Genomic DNA, 21,434 nt, shown 5'->3' on the forward strand with positions numbered 1-21,434 from the left:
GAGATACAGTAAACCTGCAGAGGTGCATCGGAATGTAAAACTGGTGACACAGGAAAAGCTCAAATCATAGACAGTAGGAAGACTCCGTCTTCCTGTACTTAAGTCGGTATTGTGTGTCTTATATTTAATTCCGATGCAATTTCTGTGTTTCATCGTCAATGGGAAGATCCACGAGATACAGTAAACCTGCAGAGGTGCATCGGAGTGTAAATCTGGTGACACAGGAAACGCTCAAATCATAGACAGTAGGAAGACTCAGTCTTCCTATACTTAAGTCGGCATTGTGTCTCTTATATTTATTTCCGATGAAATTTCTGTGTTTCATCGTGAATGGGAAGGTCGAAGGGATATAGTAAACCTGCAGAGGTGCATCGGAAAGTAAAACTGATGACACAGGAAACGCTCAAAACATAGACAGTATGAAGACTTAGTCTTCCTGTACTTAAGTCGGCATTGTGTCTCTTATATTTAATTCCGATTCAATTTCTGTGTTTCATCGTCACTGTGAAGGTCCAAGGGATACAGTAAACCTGTAGAGGTGCATCGGAACGTAAAACTGGTGACACAGGAAACGCTCAAATTATAGACAGTAGGAAGACTCATTCTTCCTGTACATAAGTCGCCATTGTGTCTCTTATATTTAATTCCGATGCAATTTCTGTGTTTCATCGTCAATGGGAAGCTCCACGGGATACAATAAACCTGCAGAGGTGCATCGGAATGTAAATCTGGTGACACAGGAAACGCTCAAATCATAGACAGTAGGAAGACTCAGTCTTCCTATACTTAAGTCGGCATTGTGTCTCTTATATTTATTTCCGTTGAAATTTCTGTGTTTCATCGTGAATGGGAAGGTCCAAGGGATATAGTAAACCTGCAGAGGTGCATCAGAAAGGAAAACTGATGACACAGGAAACGCTCAAAACATAGACAGTAGGAAGACTTAGTCTTCCTGTACTTAAGTCGGCATTGAGTCTCTTATATTTAATTCCGATGCAATTTCTGTGTTTCATCGTCACTGTGAAGGTCCAACGGATACAGTAAACCTGTAGAGGTGCATCGGAATGTAAAACTGGTGACACAGGAAACGCTCAAATTATAGACAGTAGGAAGACTCGGTCTTCCTGTACTTAAGTCGGCATTGTGTCTCTTATATTTAATTCCGATGCAATTTCTGTGTTTCGTCGTCAATGGGAAGGTCCAAGGGATACAGTAAACCTGCAGAGGTGCATCGGAATGTATAACTGGTGACACAGGAAACGCTCAAAACATAGACAGTAGGAAGACTCAGTCTTCCTGTACTTAAGTCGGCATTGTGTCTCTTATATTTATTTCCGATGAAATTACTGTGTTTCATCGTGAATGGGAAGGTCCAAGGGATATAGAAAACCTGCAGTGGTGCATCGGAGAGTAAAACTGATGACACAGGAAACGCTCAAAACATAGACAGTAGGAAGACTTAGTCTTCCTGTACTGAAGTCGGCATTGTGTCTCTTATATTTAATTCCGATGCAATTTCTGTTTTTCATCGTCAATGGGAAGGTCCAATGGATACAGTAAACCTGCAGAGGCGAATCGGAATGTATAACTGGTGACACAGGAAACGCTCAAAACATTGACAGTAGGAAGACTCAGGCTTCCTGTACTTAAGTCGGCATTGTGTCTTTTATATTTAATTCCGATGCGATTTCTGTGTTTCATCGACAATGGGAAGGTCCAAGGGATACAATAAACCGGCAGAGGTGCATCGGAATGTAAAACTGGTGACACAGGAAACGCTCAAAACATTGACCGTACGAAGACTGATTTCTTGTACTTAAGTCGGCATTGTGACTCTTATATTTAATTTCGATACAATTTCTGTGTTTCATCGTCAATGGGAAGGTCCAAGGGATACAGGAAACCTGCAGAGGTGCATCGGAATGTAAAACTGGTGACACAGGAAAAGCTCAAATCATAGACAGTAGGAAGACTCCGTCTTCCTGTACTTAAGTCGGCATTGTGTCTCTTATATTTAATTCCGATGCAATTTCTGTGTTTCATCGTCAATGGGAAGGTCCAAGGGATACAGTAAACCTGCAGAGGTGCATCAGAATGTAAAACTGGTGACACAGGAAACGCTCAACACATAGACAGTAGGAAGACTCATTCTTCCTGTACTTAAGTCGGCATTGTGTCTCTTATATTTAATTCCGATGCAATTTCTGTGTTTCATCGTCAATGGGAAGCTCCACGGGATACAGTAAACCTGCAGAGGTGCATCGGAATGTAAATCAGGTGACACAGGAAACGCTCAAATCATAGACAGTAGGAAGACTCAGTCTTCCTATACTTAACTCGGCATTGTGTATCTTATATTTATTTCCGATGAAATTTCTGTGTTTCATCGTGAATGGGAAGGTCCAAGGGATATAGTAAACCTGCAGAGGTGCATCGGAAAGGAAAACTGATGACACAGGAAACGCTCAAAACATAGACAGTAGGAAGACTTAGTCTTCCTGTACTTAAGTCGGCATTGTGTCTCTTATATTTAATTCCGATGCAATTTCTGTGTTTCATCGTCACTGTGAAGGTCCAACGGATACAGTAAACCTGTAGAGGTGCATCGGAATGTAAAACTGGTGACACAGGAAACGCTCAATTTATAGACAGTAGGAAAACTCGGTCTTCCTGTACTTAAGTCGGCATTGTGTCTCTTATATTTAATTCCGATGCAATTTCTATGTTTCATCGTCAATGGGAAGGTCCAAGGGATACAGTAAGCCTGCAGAGGTGCATCAGAATGTAAAACTGGTGACACAGGATACGCTCAAAACATAGAGAGTAGGAAGACTCAGTCTTCCTGTACTTAAGTCGGCATTGTGTCTCTTATATTTAATTCCGATGCAATTTCTGTGTTTCATCGCCAATGGGAAGGCCCAAGGGATACAGTAAGCCTGCAGAGGAGCATCAGAATGTAAAACTGGTGACACAGGATACGCTCAAAACATAGACAGTAGGAAGACTCAGTCTTCCTGTACTTAAGTCGGCATTGTGTCTCTTATATTTATTTCCGATGAAATTTCTGTGTTTCATCGTGAATGGGAAGGTCCAAGGGATATAGTAATCCTGCAGAGGTGCATCGGAATGTAAAACTGATGACACAGGAAACGCTCAAAACATAGACAGTAGGAAGACTCAGTCTTCCTGTACTTGAGTCGGCATTGTGTCTCTTATATTTAATTCCGATGCAATTTCTGTGTTTCATCGTCAATGGGAAGGTCCAAGGGATACATTAAACCTGCAGAGGTGCATCAGAATGTAAAACTGGTGACACAGGAAACGCTCAACACATAGACAGTAGGAAGACTCATTCTTCCTGTACTTAAGTCGGCATTGTGTCTCTTATATTTAATTCCGTTGCAATTTCTGTGTTTCATCGTCAATTGGAAGGTCCAAGGGATACAGTAAACCTGCAGTGGTGCATCGAAATGTAAAACTAGTGACACAGGAAACGCTCAAAACATAGACAGTGGGAAGACTCTGTCTTCCTGTACTTAAGTCGGCATTGTGTCTCCCATATTTAATTCCGATGCAATTTCTGTGTTTCATCGTCAATGGGAAGGTTCAATGGATACAGTAAACCTGCAGAGGTGCATCGGAATGTAAAACTGGTGACACAGGAAGTGCTCAACACATAGACAGTAGGAAGACTCATTCTTCCTGTACTTAAGTCTGCATTGTGTCTCTTATTTTTAATTCCGATGCAATTTCTGTGTTTCATCGTCAATGGGAAGGTCCAAGGGATACAGTAAACCTGCAGAGGTGCATCGGAATATAAAACTTGTGATACAGGAAACAATCAAACATAGACAGTAGGAAGACTCAGTCTTCCTGTACTTAAGTCGGCATTGTGTCTCTTATATTTATTTCCGATGAAATTACTGTGTTTCATCGTGAATGGGAAGGTCCAAGGGATATAGAAAACCTGCAGTGGTGCATCGGAGAGTAAAACTGATGACACAGGAAACGCTCAAAACATAGACAGTAGGAAGACTTAGTCTTCCTGTACTGAAGTCGGCATTGTGTCTCTTATATTTAATTCCGATGCAATTTCTGTTTTTCATCGTCAATGGGAAGGTCCAATGGATACAGTTAACCTGCAGAGGCGAATCGGAATGTATAACTGGTGACACAGGAAACGCTCAAAACATTGACAGTAGGAAGACTCAGGCTTCCTGTACTTAAGTCGGCATTGTGTCTTTTATATTTAATTCCGATGCGATTTCTGTGTTTCATCGACAATGGGAAGGTCCAAGGGATACAATAAACCGGCAGAGGTGCATCGGAATGTAAAACTGGTGACACAGGAAACGCTCAAAACATTGACCGTACGAAGACTGATTTCTTGTACTTAAGTCGGCATTGTGACTCTTATATTTAATTTCGATACAATTTCTGTGTTTCATCGTCAATGGGAAGGTCCAAGGGATACAGGAAACCTGCAGAGGTGCATCGGAATGTAAAACTGGTGACACAGGAAAAGCTCAAATCATAGACAGTAGGAAGACTCCGTCTTCCTGTACTTAAGTCGGCATTGTGTCTCTTATATTTAATTCCGATGCAATTTCTGTGTTTCATCGTCAATGGGAAGGTCCAAGGGATACAGTAAACCTGCAGAGGTGCATCGGAATGTAAAACTAGTGACACAGGAAACGTTAAAAACATAGACAGTAGGAAGACTCAGTCTTCCTGTACTTAAGTCGGCATTGCGTCTCTTATATTTAATTCCAATTCAATTTCTGTGTTTCATCGTGAATGGGAAGGTCCAAGGGATACAGTAAACCTGCAAAGGTGCATCGGAGTGTAAAACTGGTGACACAGGAAATGCTCAAACCATAGCCAGTATTAAGCCTCAGTCTTCCTGTACTTGTCGGCATTGTGTCTCATATATTTAATTCCGATGCAATTTCTGTGTTTCATCGTGAATGGGAAGGTCCAAGGGATATAGTAAACCTGCAGAGGTGCATCGGAAAATAATACTGATGACACAGGAGACGCTCAAAACATAGACAGTATTAAGCCTCAGTCTTTCTGTACTTGTCGGCATTGTGTCTCATATATTTAATTCCGATGCAATTTCTGTGTTTCATCGTGAATGGGAAGGTCCAAGGGATATAGTAAACCTGCAGAGGTGCATCGGAAAATAATACTGATGACACAGGAGACGCTCAAAACATAGACAGTAGGAAGACTCAGTCTTCCTGTACTTAAGTCGGCATTGTGTCTCTTAAATTTAATTCCGATGCAATTTCTGTTTTTCATCGTCAATGGGAACGTCCAAGGAATACAGTAAACCCTCAGAGGTGCATCGGAATGTAAAACTGATGACACAGGAAACGCTCAAAACATAGACAGAAGGAAGACTGAGTCTTTCTGTACATAAGTCGGCATTGTGTCTCTTATATTTAATTCCGATGCGATTTCGGTGTTTCATCGACAATGGGAAGGTCCAAGGGATACAATAAACCGGCAGAGTTGCATCGGAATGTAAAACTGGTGACACGGGAAACGCTCAAAACATTGACCGTACGAAGACTGTTTTCTTGTACTTAAGTCGGCATTGTGTCTCTTATATTTAATTTCGATACAATTTCTGTGTTTCATCGTCAATGGGAAGGTCCAAGGGATACAGGAAACCTGCAGAGGTGCATCGGAATGTAAAACTGGTGACACAGGAAAAGCTCAAATCATAGACAGTAGGAAGACTCCGTCTTCCTGTACTTAAGTCGGCATTGTGTCTCTATATTTAATTCCGATGCAATTTCTGTGTTTCATCGTCAATGGGAAGCTCCACGGGATACAGTAAACCTGCAGAGGTGCATCGGAATGTAAATCTGGTGACACAGGAAACGCTCAAATCATAGACAGTGGGAAGACTCAGTCTTCCTATACTTAAGTCGGCATTGTGTCTCTTATATTTATTTCCGATGAAATTTCTGTGTTTCGTCGTGAATGGGAAGGTCCAAGGGATATAGTAAACCTGCAGAGGTGCATCGGAAAGGAAAACTGATGACACAGGAAACGCTCAAAACATAGACAGTAGGAAGACTTAGTCTTCCTGTACTTAAGTCGGCATTGTGTCTCTTATATTTAATTCCGATGCAATTTCTGTGTTTCATCGTCACTGTGAAGGTCCAAAGGATACAGTAAACCTGTAGAGGTGCATCGGAATGTAAAACTGGTGACACAGGAAACGCTCAAATTATAGACAGTAGGAAGACTCAGTCTTCCTGTACTTAAGTCGGCATTGTGTCTCTTATATTTATTTCCGATGAAATTTCTGTGTTTCATCGTCAATGGGAAGGTCCAATGGATACAGAAAACCTGCAGAGGTGCATCGGAATGTATAACTGGTGACACAGGAAACGCTCAAAAATAGACAGTAGGAAGGCTCTGTCTTCCTGTACTTAAATCGGCATTGTGTCTCTTATATTTATTTCCGATGAAATTTCTGTGTTTCATCGTGAATGGGAAGGTGCAAGGTATATAGTAAACCTGCAGAGGTGCTTCGGAAAGTAAAACTGATGACACAGGAAACGCTCAAAATATAGACAGTAGGAAGACTTAGTCTTCCTGTACTTAAGTCTGCATTGTGTCTCTTATATTTAATTCCGATGCAATTTCTGTGTTTCATCGTCAATGGGAAGGTCCAAGGGATACAGTAAACCTGCAGAGGTGCATCGGAATGTAAAACTAGTGACACAGGAAACGTTAAAAACATAGACAGTAGGAAGACTCAGTCTTCTTATACTTAAGTCGGCATTGTGTCTCTTATATTTATTTCCGATGAAATTTCTGTGTTTCATCGTGAATGGGAAGGTCCAAGGGATATAGTAAACCCGCAGAGGTGCATCGGAAAGGAAAACTGATGACACAGGAAACGCTCAAAACATAGACAGTAGGAAGACTTAGTCTTCCTGTACTTAAGTCGGCATTGTGTCTCTTATATTTAATTCCGATGCAATTTCTGTGTTTCATCGTCAATGGGAAGCTCCACGGGATACAGTAAACCTGCAGAGGTGCATCGGAATGTAAAACTGGTGACACAGGAATCGCTCAAAACATTGACCGTACGAAGACTGTTTTCTTGTACTTAACTCGGCATTGTGTCTCTTATATTTAATTTCGATACAATTTCTGTGTTTCATCGTCAATGGGAAGGTCCAAGGTATACAGGAAACCTGCAGGGGTGCATCGGAATGTAAAACTGGTGACACAGGAAAAGCTCAAATCATAGACAGTAGGAAGACTCAGTCTTCCTGTACTTAAGTCGGCATTGTGTGTCTTATATTTAATTCCGATGCAATTTCTGTGTTTCATCGTCAATGGGAAGCTCCACGGAATACAGTAAACCTGCAGAGGTGAATCGGAATGTAAATCTGGTGACACAGGAAACGCTCAAATCATAGACAGTAGGAAGACTCAGTCTTCCTATACTTAAGTCGGCATTGAGTCTCTGATATTTATTTCCGATGAAATTTCTGTGTTTCATCGTGAATGGGAAGGTCCAAGGGATATAGTAAACCTGCAGAGGTGCATCGGAAAGTAAATCTGATGACACAGGAAACGCTCAAAACATAGACAGTATGAAGACTTAGTCTTCCTGTACTTAAGTCGGCATTGTGTCTCTTATATTTATTTCCGATGAAATTTCTGTGTTTCATCGTGAATGGGAAGGTCCAAGGGATATAGTAAACCCGCAGAGGTGCATCGGAAAGGAAAACTGATGACACAGGAAACGCTCAAAACATAGACAGTAGGAAGACTTAGTCTTCCTGTACTTAAGTCGGCATTGTGTCTCTTATATTTTTATTCGATGCAATTTGTGTGTTTCATCGCCAAAGGGAAGGTCCAAGGGATAGAGTAAACCTGCAGAGGTGCATCGGAATGTAAAACTGATGACACAGGAAACGCTCAAAACATAGACAGTAGGAAGACTTAGTCTTCCTGTACTTAAGTCGGCATTGTGTCTCTTATATTTAATTCCGATGCAATTTCTGTGTTTCATCGTCAATGGGAAGCTCCACGGGATACAGTAAACCTGCAGAGGTGCATCGGAATGTAAAACTGGTGACACAGGAATCGCTCAAAACATTGACCGTACGAAGACTGTTTTCTTGTACTTAAGTCGGCATTGTGTCTCTTATATTTAATTCCGATGCAATTTCTGTGTTTCATCGTCACTGTGAAGGTTCAAGGGTTTTAGAAAACCTGTAGATGTGCATCGGAATGTAAAACTAGTGATACAGGAAACGCTCAAATTATAGACAGTAGGAAGACTCAGTCTTCCTGTACTTAAGTCGGCATTGTGTCTCTTATATTTAATTCCGATGCAATTTCTGTGTTTCATCGTCAATGGGAAGGTCCAAGGGATACAGTAAACCTGCAGAGGTGCATCGGAATGTAAAACTAGTGACACAGGAAACGTTAAAAACATAGACAGTAGGAAGACTCAGTCTTCTTATACTTAAGTCGGCATTGTGTCTCTTATATTTATTTCCGATGAAATTTCTGTGTTTCATCGTGAATGGGAAGGTCCAAGGGATATAGTAAACCCGCAGAGGTGCATCGGAAAGGAAAACTGATGACACAGGAAACGCTCAAAACATAGACAGTAGGAAGACTTAGTCTTCCTGTACTTAAGTCGGCATTGTGTCTCTTATATTTAATTCCGATGCAATTTCTGTGTTTCATCGTCAATGGGAAGCTCCACGGGATACAGTAAACCTGCAGAGGTGCATCGGAATGTAAAACTGGTGACACAGGAATCGCTCAAAACATTGACCGTACGAAGACTGTTTTCTTGTACTTAACTCGGCATTGTGTCTCTTATATTTAATTTCGATACAATTTCTGTGTTTCATCGTCAATGGGAAGGTCCAAGGTATACAGGAAACCTGCAGGGGTGCATCGGAATGTAAAACTGGTGACACAGGAAAAGCTCAAATCATAGACAGTAGGAAGACTCAGTCTTCCTGTACTTAAGTCGGCATTGTGTGTCTTATATTTAATTCCGATGCAATTTCTGTGTTTCATCGTCAATGGGAAGCTCCACGGAATACAGTAAACCTGCAGAGGTGAATCGGAATGTAAATCTGGTGACACAGGAAACGCTCAAATCATAGACAGTAGGAAGACTCAGTCTTCCTATACTTAAGTCGGCATTGAGTCTCTGATATTTATTTCCGATGAAATTTCTGTGTTTCATCGTGAATGGGAAGGTCCAAGGGATATAGTAAACCTGCAGAGGTGCATCGGAAAGTAAATCTGATGACACAGGAAACGCTCAAAACATAGACAGTATGAAGACTTAGTCTTCCTGTACTTAAGTCGGCATTGTGTCTCTTATATTTATTTCCGATGAAATTTCTGTGTTTCATCGTGAATGGGAAGGTCCAAGGGATATAGTAAACCCGCAGAGGTGCATCGGAAAGGAAAACTGATGACACAGGAAACGCTCAAAACATAGACAGTAGGAAGACTTAGTCTTCCTGTACTTAAGTCGGCATTGTGTCTCTTATATTTAATTCCGATGCAATTTCTGTGTTTCATCGTCACTGTGAAGGTCCAACGGATACAGTAAACCTGTAGAGGTGCATCGGAATGTTAAACTGGTGACACAGAAACGCTCAAATTATAGACAGTAGGAAGACTCAGTCTTCCTGTACTTAAGTCGGCATTGTGTCTCTTATATTTAATTCCGATGCAATTTTTGTTTTTCATCGTCAATGGGAAGGTCCAAGGGATACAGTAAACGTGCAGAGGTGCATCAGAATGTAAAACTGGTGACACAGGAAACGCTCAACACATAGACAGTAGGAAGACTCATGCTTCCTGTACTTAAGTCGGCATTGTGTCTCTTATATTTAATTGCGATGCAATTTCTGTGTTTCATTGTCAATGGGAAGGTCCAATGGATACAGTAAACCTGCAGAGGTGCATCGGAATGTAAAACTTGTGACACAGGAAACGCTCAAAACAAAGACAGTAGGAAGTCTCAGTCTTCCTGTACTTAAGTCGGCATTGTGTCTCTTATATTTAATTCCGATGCAATTTCTGTGTTTCATCGTCAATGGGAAGGTCCAAGGGATACAGTAAACCTGCAGAGGTGCATTGGAATGTAAAACTGGTGACACAGGAAACGCTCAAAAAATAGACAGTAGGAAGACTCAGTCTTCCTGTACTTATGTCGGCATTGTGTCTCTTATATTTAATTCCGATGCAATTTCTGTGTTTCATCGTCAATGGGAAGCTCCACTGGATACAATAAACCTGCAGAGGTGCATCAGAATGTAAAACTGGTGACACAGGAAACGCTCAACACATAGACAGTAGGAAGACTCATTCTTCCTGTACTTAAGTCGGCATTGTGTCTCTTATAATTAATTCCGATGCAATTTCTGTGTTTCAACGTCAATGGGAAGGTCCAAGGGATACAGTAAACCTGCAGTGGTGCATCGGAATGTAAAACTAGTGACACAGGAAGCGCTCAAATCATAGACAGTAGGAATACTCCGTCTTCCTGTACTTAAGTCGGCATTGTGTCTCTTATATTGAATTCCGATGCAATTTCTGTGTTTCATTGTCAATGGGAAGGACCAAGGGAAACAGTAATTCTCCAGAGGTGCATCGGAATGTAAAACTGGTGACACAGGAAACGCTCAAAACATAGACAGTAGGAAGACTCAGTCTTCCTGTACTTAAGTCGGCATTGTGTCTCTTATATTTAAATTCGATGCAATTTGTGTGTTTCATCGCCAAAGGGAAGGTCCAAGGGATACAGTAAACCTGCAGAGGTGCATCGGAATGTAAAACTGGTGACACAGGAAACGCTCAAAACATTGACTGTAAGAAGACTGTTTTCTTGTACTTAAGTCGGCATTGTGTCTCTTATATTTAATTCCGATGCAATTTCTGTGTTTCATCGTCGCTGTGAAGGTCCAAGGGATACAGAAAACCTGTAGATGTGCATCGGAATGTAAAACTGGTGATACAGGAAACGCTCAAATTATAGACAGTAGGAAGACTCAGTCTTCCTGTACTTAAGTCGGCATTGTGTCTCTTATATTTAATTCCGATGAAATCTCTGTGTTTCATCGTCAATGGGAAGGTCCAAGGGATACAGTAAACCTGCAGAGGTGCATCGGAATGTAAAACTAGTGACACAGGAGACGTTAAAAACATAGACAGTAGGAAGACTCAGTCTTCCTGTACTTAAGTCGGCATTGTGTCTCTTTTATTTATTTCCGATGAAATTTCTGTGTTTCATCGTGAATGGGAAGGTCCCAGGGATATAGTAAACCTGCAGAGGTGCATCGGAAAGTAAAGCTGATGACACAGGAAACGCTCAAAACATAGACAGTATGAAGACTTAGTCTTCCTGTACTTAAGTCGGCATTGTGTCTCTTATATTTATTTCCGATGAAATTTGTGTGTTTCATCGTGAATGGGAAGGTCCAAGGGATATAGTAAACCTGCAGAGGTGCATCGGAAAGGAAAACTGATGACACAGGAAACGCTCAAAACATAGACAGTAGGAAGACTTAGTCTTCCTGTACTTAAGTCGGCATTGTGTCTCTTATATTTAATTCCGATGCAATTTCTGTGTTTCATCGTCACTGTGAAGGTCCAACGGATACAGTAAACCTGTAGAGGTGCATCGGAATGTAAAACTGATGACACAGGAAACGCTCAAATTATAGACAGTAGGAAGACTCAGTCTTCCTGTACTTAAGTCGGCATTGTGTCTCTTATATTTAATTCCGATGCAACTTCTGTGTTTCATCGTCAATGGGAAGGTCCAAGGGATACAGTAAGCCTGCAGAGGTGCATCAGAATGTAAAACTGGTGACACAGGAAACGCTCAAAACATAGAGAGTAGGAAGACTCAGTCTTCCTTTACATAAGTCGGCATTGTGTCTCTTATATTTAATTCCGATGCAATTTCTGTGTTTCATCCGCAATGGGAAGGTCCAAGGGATACAGTAAACCTGAAGAGGTGCATCGGAATGTAAAACTAGTGTCACAGGAAACGCTTAAAACATAGACAGTAGGAAGACTCAGTCTTCCTGTACATAAGTCGGCATTGTGTCTCTTATATTTAATTCCGATGCAATTTCTGTGTTTCATCGTCAATTGGAACGTCCAATGGATACCGAAAACCTGCAGAGGTGCATCAGAATGTAAAACTGGTGACACAGGAAACGCTCAAAACATAGACAGTAGGAAGACTCAGTTTTCCTGTACTTAAGTCGGCATTGTGTCTCTTATATTTAATTCCGATGCAATTTCTGTGTTTCATCGTCAATGGGAAGGTGCAATGGATACAGAAGACCAGAGGAGCATCAGAATGTAAAACTGGTGACACAGGAAACGCTCAAGACATAGACAGCAGGATGACTCAGTCTTCCTATACTTAAGTCGGCATTGTGTCTCTTATATTTATTCCCGATGAAATTTCTGTGTTTCATCGTGAATGGGAAGGTCCAAGGGATATAGTAAACCTGCAGAGGTGCATCGGAAAGGAAAACTGATGACACAGGAAACGCTCAAAATATAGACAGTAGGAAGACTTAGTCTTCCTGTACTTAAGTCGGCATTGTGTCTCTTATAAATAATTCCGATGCAATTTCTGTGTTTCATCGTCACTGTGAAGGTCCAACGGATACAGTAAACCTGTAGACGTGCATCGGAATGTAAAACTGGTGACACAGGAAACTCTCAAATCATAGACAGTAGGAAGACTCAGTCTTCCTGTACTTAAGTCGGCATTGTGTCTCTTTTATTTATTTCCGATGAAATTTCTGTGTTTCATCGTCAATGGGAAGGTCCCAGGGATATAGTAAACCTGCAGAGGTTCATTGGAAAGTAACGCTGATGACACAGGAAACGCTCAAAACATAGACAGTATGAAGACTTAGTCTTCCTGTACTTAAGTCGGCATTGTGTCTCTTATATTTATTTCCGATGAAATTTCTGTGTTTCATCGTGAATGGGAAGGTCCAAGGGATATAGTAAACCTGCAGAGGTGCATCAGAAAGGAAAACTGATGACACAGGAAACGCTCAAAACATAGACAGTAGGAAGACTTAGTCTTCCTGTACTTAAGTCGGCATTGTGTCTCTTATATTTAATTCCGATGCAATTTCTGTGTTTCATCGTCAATGGGAAGGTCCAAGGGATACAGTAAGCCTGCAGAGGTGCATCAGAATGTAAAACTGGTGACACAGGAAACGCTCAAAACATAGAGAGTAGGAAGACTCAGTCTTCCTTTACATAAGTCGGCATTGTGTCTCTTATATTTAATTCCGATGCAATTTCTGTGTTTCATCGTCAATGGGAAGGTCCAAGGGATACAGTAAACCTGCAGAGGTGCATCGGAATGTAAAACTTGTGACACAGGAAACGCTCAAAACATAGACAGTAGGAAGACTCAGTCTTCCTGTACTTAAGTCGGCATTGTGTCTCTTATATTTAATTCCGATGCAATTTCTGTGTTTCATCGTCAATGGGAAGGTCCAAGGGATACAGTAAACCTGCAGAGGTGCATCGGAATGTAAAACTGGTGACACAGGAAAAGCTCAAATCATAGACAGTAGGAAGACTCAGTCTTCCTGTACTTAAATCGGCTTTGCGTCTCTTATATTTATTTCCGATGAAATTTCTGTGTTTCATCGTGAATGGGAAGGTCCAAGGGATATAGTAAACCTGCAGAGGTGCTTCGGAAAGTAAAACTGATGACACAGGAAACGCTCAAAACATAGACAGTAGGAAGACTTGGTCTTCCTGTACTTAAGTCGGCATTGTGTCTCTTATATTTAATTCCGATGCAATTTCTGTTTTTCGTCGTCAATGGGAAGGTCCAATCGATACAGTAAACCTGCAGAGGCGAATCGGAATGTAAAACTGGTGACACAGGAAACGCTCAAAACATTGACAGTAGGAAGACTCAGTCTTCCTGTACCTAAGTCGGCATTGTGTCTCTTATATTTAAATTTGATGCAATTTGTGTGTTTCATCGCCAAAGGGAAGGTTCAAGGGATACAGTAAACCTGCAGAGGTGCATCGGAATGTAAAACTGGTGACACAGGAAACGCTCAAAACATTGACTGTAAGAAGACTGTTTTCTTGTACTTAAGTCGGCATTGTGTCTCTTATATGTAATTCCGACGCAATTTCTGTGTTTCATCGTCACTGTGAAGGTCCAAGGGATACAGAAAACCTGTAGATGTGCATCGGAATGTAAAACTGGTGATACAGGAAACGCTCAAATTATAGACATTAGGAAGACTCAGTCTTCCTGTACTTAAGTCGGCATTGTGTCTCTTATATTTTATTCCGATGCAATTTCTGTGTTTCATCGTCAATGGGAAGGTCCAAGGGATGCAGTAAACCTGCAGAGGTGCATCAGAATGTAACTGGTGACACAGGAAACGCTCAACACATAGACAGTAGGAAGACTCATTCTTCCTGTACTTAAGTCGGCATTGTGTCTCTTATAATTAATTCCGATGCAATATCTGTGTTTCAACGTCAATGGGAAGGTCCAAGGGATACAGTAAACCTGCAGTGGTGCATCGGAATGTAAAACTAGTGACACAGGAAGCGCTCAAAGCAGTAGGAATACTCCGGCTTCCTGTACTTAAGTCGGCATTGTGTCTCTTATATTGAATTCCGATGCAATTTCTGTGTTTCATCGTCAATGGGAAGGTCCAAGGGAAACAGTAATTCTCCAGAGGTGCATCGGAATGTAAAACTGGTGACACAGGAAACGCTCAAAACATAGACAGTAGGAAGACTCAGTCTTCCTGTACTTAAGTCGGCATTGTGTCTCTTATATTTAAATTCGATGCAATTTGTGTGTTTCATCGCCAAAGGGAAGGTCCAAGGGATACAGTAAACCTGCAGAGGTGCGTCGGAATGTAAAACTGGTGACACAGGAAACGCTCAAAACATTGTCTGTAAGAAGACTGTATTCTTGTACTTAAGTCGGCATTGTGTCTCTTATATTTAGTTTCGATACAATTTCTGTGTTTCATCGTCACTGTGAAGGTCCAAGGGATGCAGAAAACCTGTAGATGTGCATCGGAATGTAAAACTGGTGATACAGGAAACGCTCAAATTATAGACAGTAAGAAGACTCAGTCTTCCTGTACTTAAGTCGGCATTGTGTCTCTTATATTTAATTCCGACGAAATTTCTGTGTTTCATCGTCAATGGGAAGGTCCAATGGATACAGAAAACCTGCAGAGGTGCATCAGAATATAAAACTGGTGACACAGGAAACGCTCAAAACCTAGACAGTAGGAAGACTCAGTTTTCCTGTACTTAAGTCGGCATTGTGTCTCTTATATTTAATTCCGATGCAATTTCTGTGTTTCATCGTCAATGGGAGGGTCCAATGGATACAGACCCAGAGGAGCATCAGAATGTAAAACTGGTGACACAGGAAACGCTCAAGACATAGACAGCAGGATGACTCAGTCTTCCTGTACTTAAGTCGGCATTGTGTCTCTTATATTTAATTCCGATGCAATTTTTGTTTTTCATCGTCAATGGGAAGGTCCAAGGGATACAGTAAACCTGCAGAGGTGCATCAGAATGTAAAACTGGTGACACAGGAAACGCTCAACACATAGACAGTAGGAAGACTCATTCTTCCTGTACTTTATTCGGCATTGTGTCTCTTATATTTAATTCCGATGCAATTTCTGTGTTTCATCGTCAATGGGAAGGTCCAAGGGAAACAGTAAAGCTGCAGAGGTGCATCGGAATGTAAAACTAGTGACACAGGAAACGCTCAAAACATAGACAGTAGGAAGACTCAGTCTTCCTGTACTTAAGTCGGCATTGTGTCTCTTATATTTAATTCCGATGCAATTTCTGTGTTTCATCGTCAATGGGAAGGTCCAAGGGATACAGTAAACCTGCAGAGGTGCATCGGAATGTAAAACTGGTGACACAGGAAAAGCTCAAATCATAGACAGTAGGAAGACTCAGTCTTCCTGTACCTAAGTCGGCATTGTGTCTCTTATATTTACATTCGATGCAATTTGTGTGTTTCATCGCCAAAGGGAAGGTCCAAGGGATACAGTGAACCTGCAGAGGTGCATCGGAATGTAAAACTGGTGACACAGCAAACGCTCAAAACATTGACTGTAAGAAGACTGTTTTCTTGTACTTAAGTCGGCATTGTGTCTCTTATATGTAATTCCGATGCAATTTCTGTGTTTCATCCTCACTGTGAAGGTCCAAGGGATACAGAAAACCTGTAGATGTGCATCGGAATGTAAAACTGGTGATACAGGAAACGCTCAAATTATAGACAGTAGGAAGACTCAGTCTTCCTGTACTTAAGTCGGCATTGTGTCTCTTATATTTAATTCCGATGCAATTTCTGTGTTTCATCGTCAATGGGAAGGTCCAAGGGATACAGTAAACCTGCAGAGGTGCATCAGATTGTAAAACTAGTGACACAGGAAACGTTAAAAACATAGACAGTAGGAAGACTCAGTCTTCTTATACTTAAGTCGGCATTGTGTCTCTTATATTTAATTCCGTTGAAATATCTGTGTTTCATCGTGAATGGGATGGTCCAAGGGATATAGTAAACCTGCAGAGGTGCATCGGAAAGTAAAACTGATGACACAGGAAACGCTCAAAACATAGACAGTAGGAAGACTTAGTCTTCCCGTACTTAAGTCGGCATTGTGTCTCTTAAATTTAATTCCGATGCAATTCTGTTTTTCATCGCCAATGGGAACGTCCAAGGAATACAGTAAACCCTCAGAGGTGCATCGGAATGTAAAACTGATGACACAGGAAACGCTCAAAACATAGACAGAAGGAAGACTCAGTCTTTCTGTACATAAGTCGGCATTGTGTCTCTTATATTTAATTCCGATGCGATTTCGGTGTTTCATCGACAATGGGAAGGTCCAAGGGATACAATAAACCGGCAGAGGTGCATCGGAATGTAAAACTGGTGACACAAGAAACGCTCAAAACATTGACCGTACGAAGACTGTTTTCTTGTACTTAAGTCGGCATTGGGTCTCTTATATTTAATTTCGATACAATTTCTGTGTTTCATCGTCAATGGGAAGGTCCAAGGGATACAGGAAACCTGCAGAGGTGCATCGGAAAGTAAAACTGGTGGCACAGGAAAAGCTCAAATCATAGACAGTAGGAAGACTCAGTCTTCCTGTACTTAAGTCGGCATTGTGTGTCTTATATTTAATTCCGATGCAATTTCTGTGTTTCATCGTCAATGGGAAGCTCCACGGGATACAGTAAACCTGCAGAGGTGCATCGGAATGTAAATCTGGTGACACAGGAAACGCTCAAATCATAGGCAGTAGGAAGACTCAGTCTTCCTATACTTAAGTCGGCATTGTGTCTCTTATATTTATTTCCGATGAAATTTCTGTGTTTCATCGTGAATGGGAGGATCCAAGGGATATAGTAAACCTGAAGAGGTGCATCGGAAAGTAAAGCTGATGACACAGGAAACGCTCAAACCATAGACAGTATGAAGACTTAGTCTTCCTGTACTTAAGTCGGCATTGTGTCTCTTATATTTATTTTCGATGAAATTTCTGTGTTTCATCGTGAATGGGAAGGTCCAAGGGATATAGTAAACCTGCAGAGGTGCATCGGAAAGGAAAACTGATGACACAGGAAACGCTCAAAACATAGACAGTAGGAAGACTTAGTCTTCCTGTACTTAAGTCGGCATTGTGTCTCTTATATTTAATTCCGATGCAATTTCTGTGTTTCATCGTCACTGTGAAGGTCCAACGGATACAGCAAACCTGTAGAGGTGCATCGGAATGTAAAACTGGTGACACAGGTACGCTCAAATTATAGATAGTAGGAAGACTCAGTCTTCCTGTACTTAAGTCGGCATTGTGTCACTTATATTTAATTCCGATGCAATTTCTGTGTTTCATCGTCAATGGGAAGGTCCAAGGGATACAGTAAGGCTGCAGAGGTGCATTAGAATGTAAAACTTGTGACACAGGAAACGCTCAAAACATAGAGAGTAGGAAGCCTCAGTCTTCCTGTACTTAAGTCGGCATTGTGTCTCTTATACTTAATTCCGATGCAATTTCTGTGTTTCATCGTCAATGGGAAGGTCCAAGGGATACAGTAAACCTGAAGAGGTGCATCGGAATGTAAAACTAGTGTCACAGGAAACGCTCAAAACATAGACAGTAGGAAGACTCAGTCTTCCTGTACTTAAGTCGGCATTGTGTCTCTTATATTTAATTCCGATGCAATATCTGTGTTTCATCGTCAATGGGAAAGTCCAATGGATACAGAAAACCTGCAGAGGTGCATCAGAATGTAAAACTGGTGACACAGAAAACGCTCAAAACATAGACAGTAGGAAGACTCAGTTTTCCTGTACTTAAGACGGCATTGTGTCTCTTATATTTAATTCCGATGCAATTTCTGTGTTTCATCGTCAATGGGAAGTTCCAATGGATACAGAAGACCAGAGGAGCATCAGAATGTAAAACTGATGACACAGGAAACGCTCAAGACATAGACAGCAGGATGACTCAGTCTTCCTGTACTTAAATCGGCATTGTGTCTCTTACATTTATTTCCGATGCAATTTCTGTGTTTCATCGTGAATGGGAAGGTCCAAGGGATATAGTAAACCTGCAGAGGTGCATCGGAAAGGAAAACTGATGACACAGGAAACGCTCAAAACATAGACAGTAGGAAGACTTAGTCTTCCTGTACTTAAGTCGGCATTGTGTCTCTTATATTTAATTCCGATGCAATTTCTGTGTTTCATCGTCACTGTGAAGGTCCAACGGATGCAGTAAACCTGTAGAGGTGCATCGGAATGTAAAACTGGTGACACAGGAAACGCTCAAATTATAGACAGTAGGATGACTCAGTCTTCCTGTACTTAGGTCGGCATTGTGTCTCTTATATTTATTTCCGATGAAATTTCTGTGTTTCATCGTGAATGGGAAGGTCCAAAGGATATAGTAATTCTGCAGAGGTGCATTGGAAAGTAAAACTGATGACATAGGAAACGCTCAAAACATAGACAGTAGGAAGACTCAGTCTACCTGTACTTAAGTCGGCATTGTGTCTCTTATATTTAATTCCGATGCAATTTTTGTTTTTCATCGTCAATGGGAAGGTCCAAGGGATACAGTAAACCTGCAGAGGTGCATCAGAATGTAAAACTGGTGACACAGGAAACGCTCAACACATAGACAGTAGGAAGACTCATTCTTCCTGTACTTAAGTCGGCATTGTGTCTCTTATATTTAATACCGATGCAATTTCTGTGTTTCATCGTCAATGTGAAGGTCCAAGGGATACAGTAAACCTGCAGAGGTGCATCGGAATGTAAAACTTGTGACACAGGAAACGCTCAAAACATAGACAGTAGGAAGACTCAGTCTTCCTGTACTTAAGTCGGCATTGTGTCTCTTATATTTCATTCCGATGCAATTTCTGTGTTTCATCGTCAATGGGAAGGTCCAAGGGAAACAGTAAACCTGCAGAGGTGCATCGGAATGTAAAACTAGTGACACAGGAAACGCTCAAAACATAGACAGTAGGAAGACTCAGTCTTCCTGTACTTAAGTCGGCATTGTGTCTCTTATATTTAATTCCGATGCAATTTCTGTGTTTCATCGTCAATGGGAAGGTCCAAGGGATACAGTAAACCTGCAGAGGTGCATCGGAATGTAAAACTGGTGACACAGGAAAAGCTCAAATCATAGACAGTAGGAAGACTCAGTCTTCCTGTACTTAAATCGGCTTTGTGTCTCTTATATTTATTTCCGATGAAATTTCTGTGTTTCATCGTCAATGGGAAGGTCCAAGGGATATAGTAAACCTGCAGAGGTGCTTCGGAAAGTAAAACTGATGACACAGGAAACGCTCAAAACATAGACAGTAGGAAGACTTAGTCTTCCCGTACTTAAGTTGGCATTGTGTCTCTTAAATTTAATTCCGATGCAATTGTGTTTCTCATCGTCAATGGGAACGTCCAAGGAATACAGTAAACCCTCAGAGGTGCATCGGAATGTAAAACTGATGACACAGGAAACGCTCAAAACATAGACAGAAGGAAGACTCAGTCTTTCTGTACATAAGTCGGCATTGTGTCTCTTATATTTAATTCCGATGCGATTACGGTGTTTCATCGACAATGGGAGGGTCCAAGGGATACAATAAACCGGCAGATGTGCATCGGAATGTAAAACTGGTGACACAAGAAACGCTCAAAACATTGACCGTACGAAGACTGTTTTCTTGTACTTAAGTCGGCATTGTGTCTCTTATATTTAGTTTCGATACAATTTCTGTGTTTCATCGTCAATGGGAAGGTCCAAGGGATACAGGAAAGCTGCAGAGGTGCATCGGAATGTAAAACTGGTGACACAGGAAAAGCTCAAATCATAGACAGTAGGAAGACTCAGTCTTCCTGTACTTGAGTCGGCATTGTGTCTCTTTTATTTATTTCCGATGAAATTTCTGTGTTTCATCGTGAATGGGAAGGTCCCAGGGATATAGTAAACCTGCAGAGGTGCATCGGAAAGTAAAGCTGATGACACAGGAAACGCTCAAAACATAGACAGTATGAAGACTTAGTCTTCCTGTACTTAAGTCGGCATTGTGTCTCTTATATTTATTTCCGATGAAATTTCTGTGTTTCATCGTGAATGGGAAGGTCCAAGGGATATAGTAAACCTGCAGAGGTGCATCGGAAAGGAAAACTGATGACACAGGAAACGCTCAAAACATAGACAGTAGGAAGACTTAGTCTTCCTGTACTTAAGTCGGCATTGTGTCTCTTATATTTAATTCCGATGCAATTTCTGTGTTTCATCGTCACTGTGAAGGTCCAACGGATACAGCAAACCTGTAGAGGTGCATCGGAATGTAAAACTGGTGACACAGGTACGCTCAAATTATAGATAGTAGGAAGACTCAGTCTTCCTGTACTTAAGTCGGCATTGTGTCACTTATATTTAATTCCGATGCAATTTCTGTGTTTCATCGTCAATGGGAAGGTCCAAGGGATACAGTAAGGCTGCAGAGGTGCATTAGAATGTAAAACTTGTGACACAGGAAACGCTCAAAACATAGAGAGTAGGAAGCCTCAGTCTTCCTGTACTTAAGTCGGCATTGTGTCTCTTATACTTAATTCCGATGCAATTTCTGTGTTTCATCGTCAATGGGAAGGTCCAAGGGATACAGTAAACCTGAAGAGGTGCATCGGAATGTAAAACTAGTGTCACAGGAAACGCTCAAAACATAGACAGTAGGAAGACTCAGTCTTCCTGTACTTAAGTCGGCATTGTGTCTCTTATATTTAATTCCGATGCAATATCTGTGTTTCATCGTCAATG

The sequence above is a fragment of the Schistocerca nitens genome, chromosome 5, assembly GCF_023898315.1.
Source record: "Schistocerca nitens isolate TAMUIC-IGC-003100 chromosome 5, iqSchNite1.1, whole genome shotgun sequence".
In the NCBI taxonomy this organism is placed as follows: Eukaryota; Metazoa; Arthropoda; class Insecta; order Orthoptera; family Acrididae; genus Schistocerca; species Schistocerca nitens.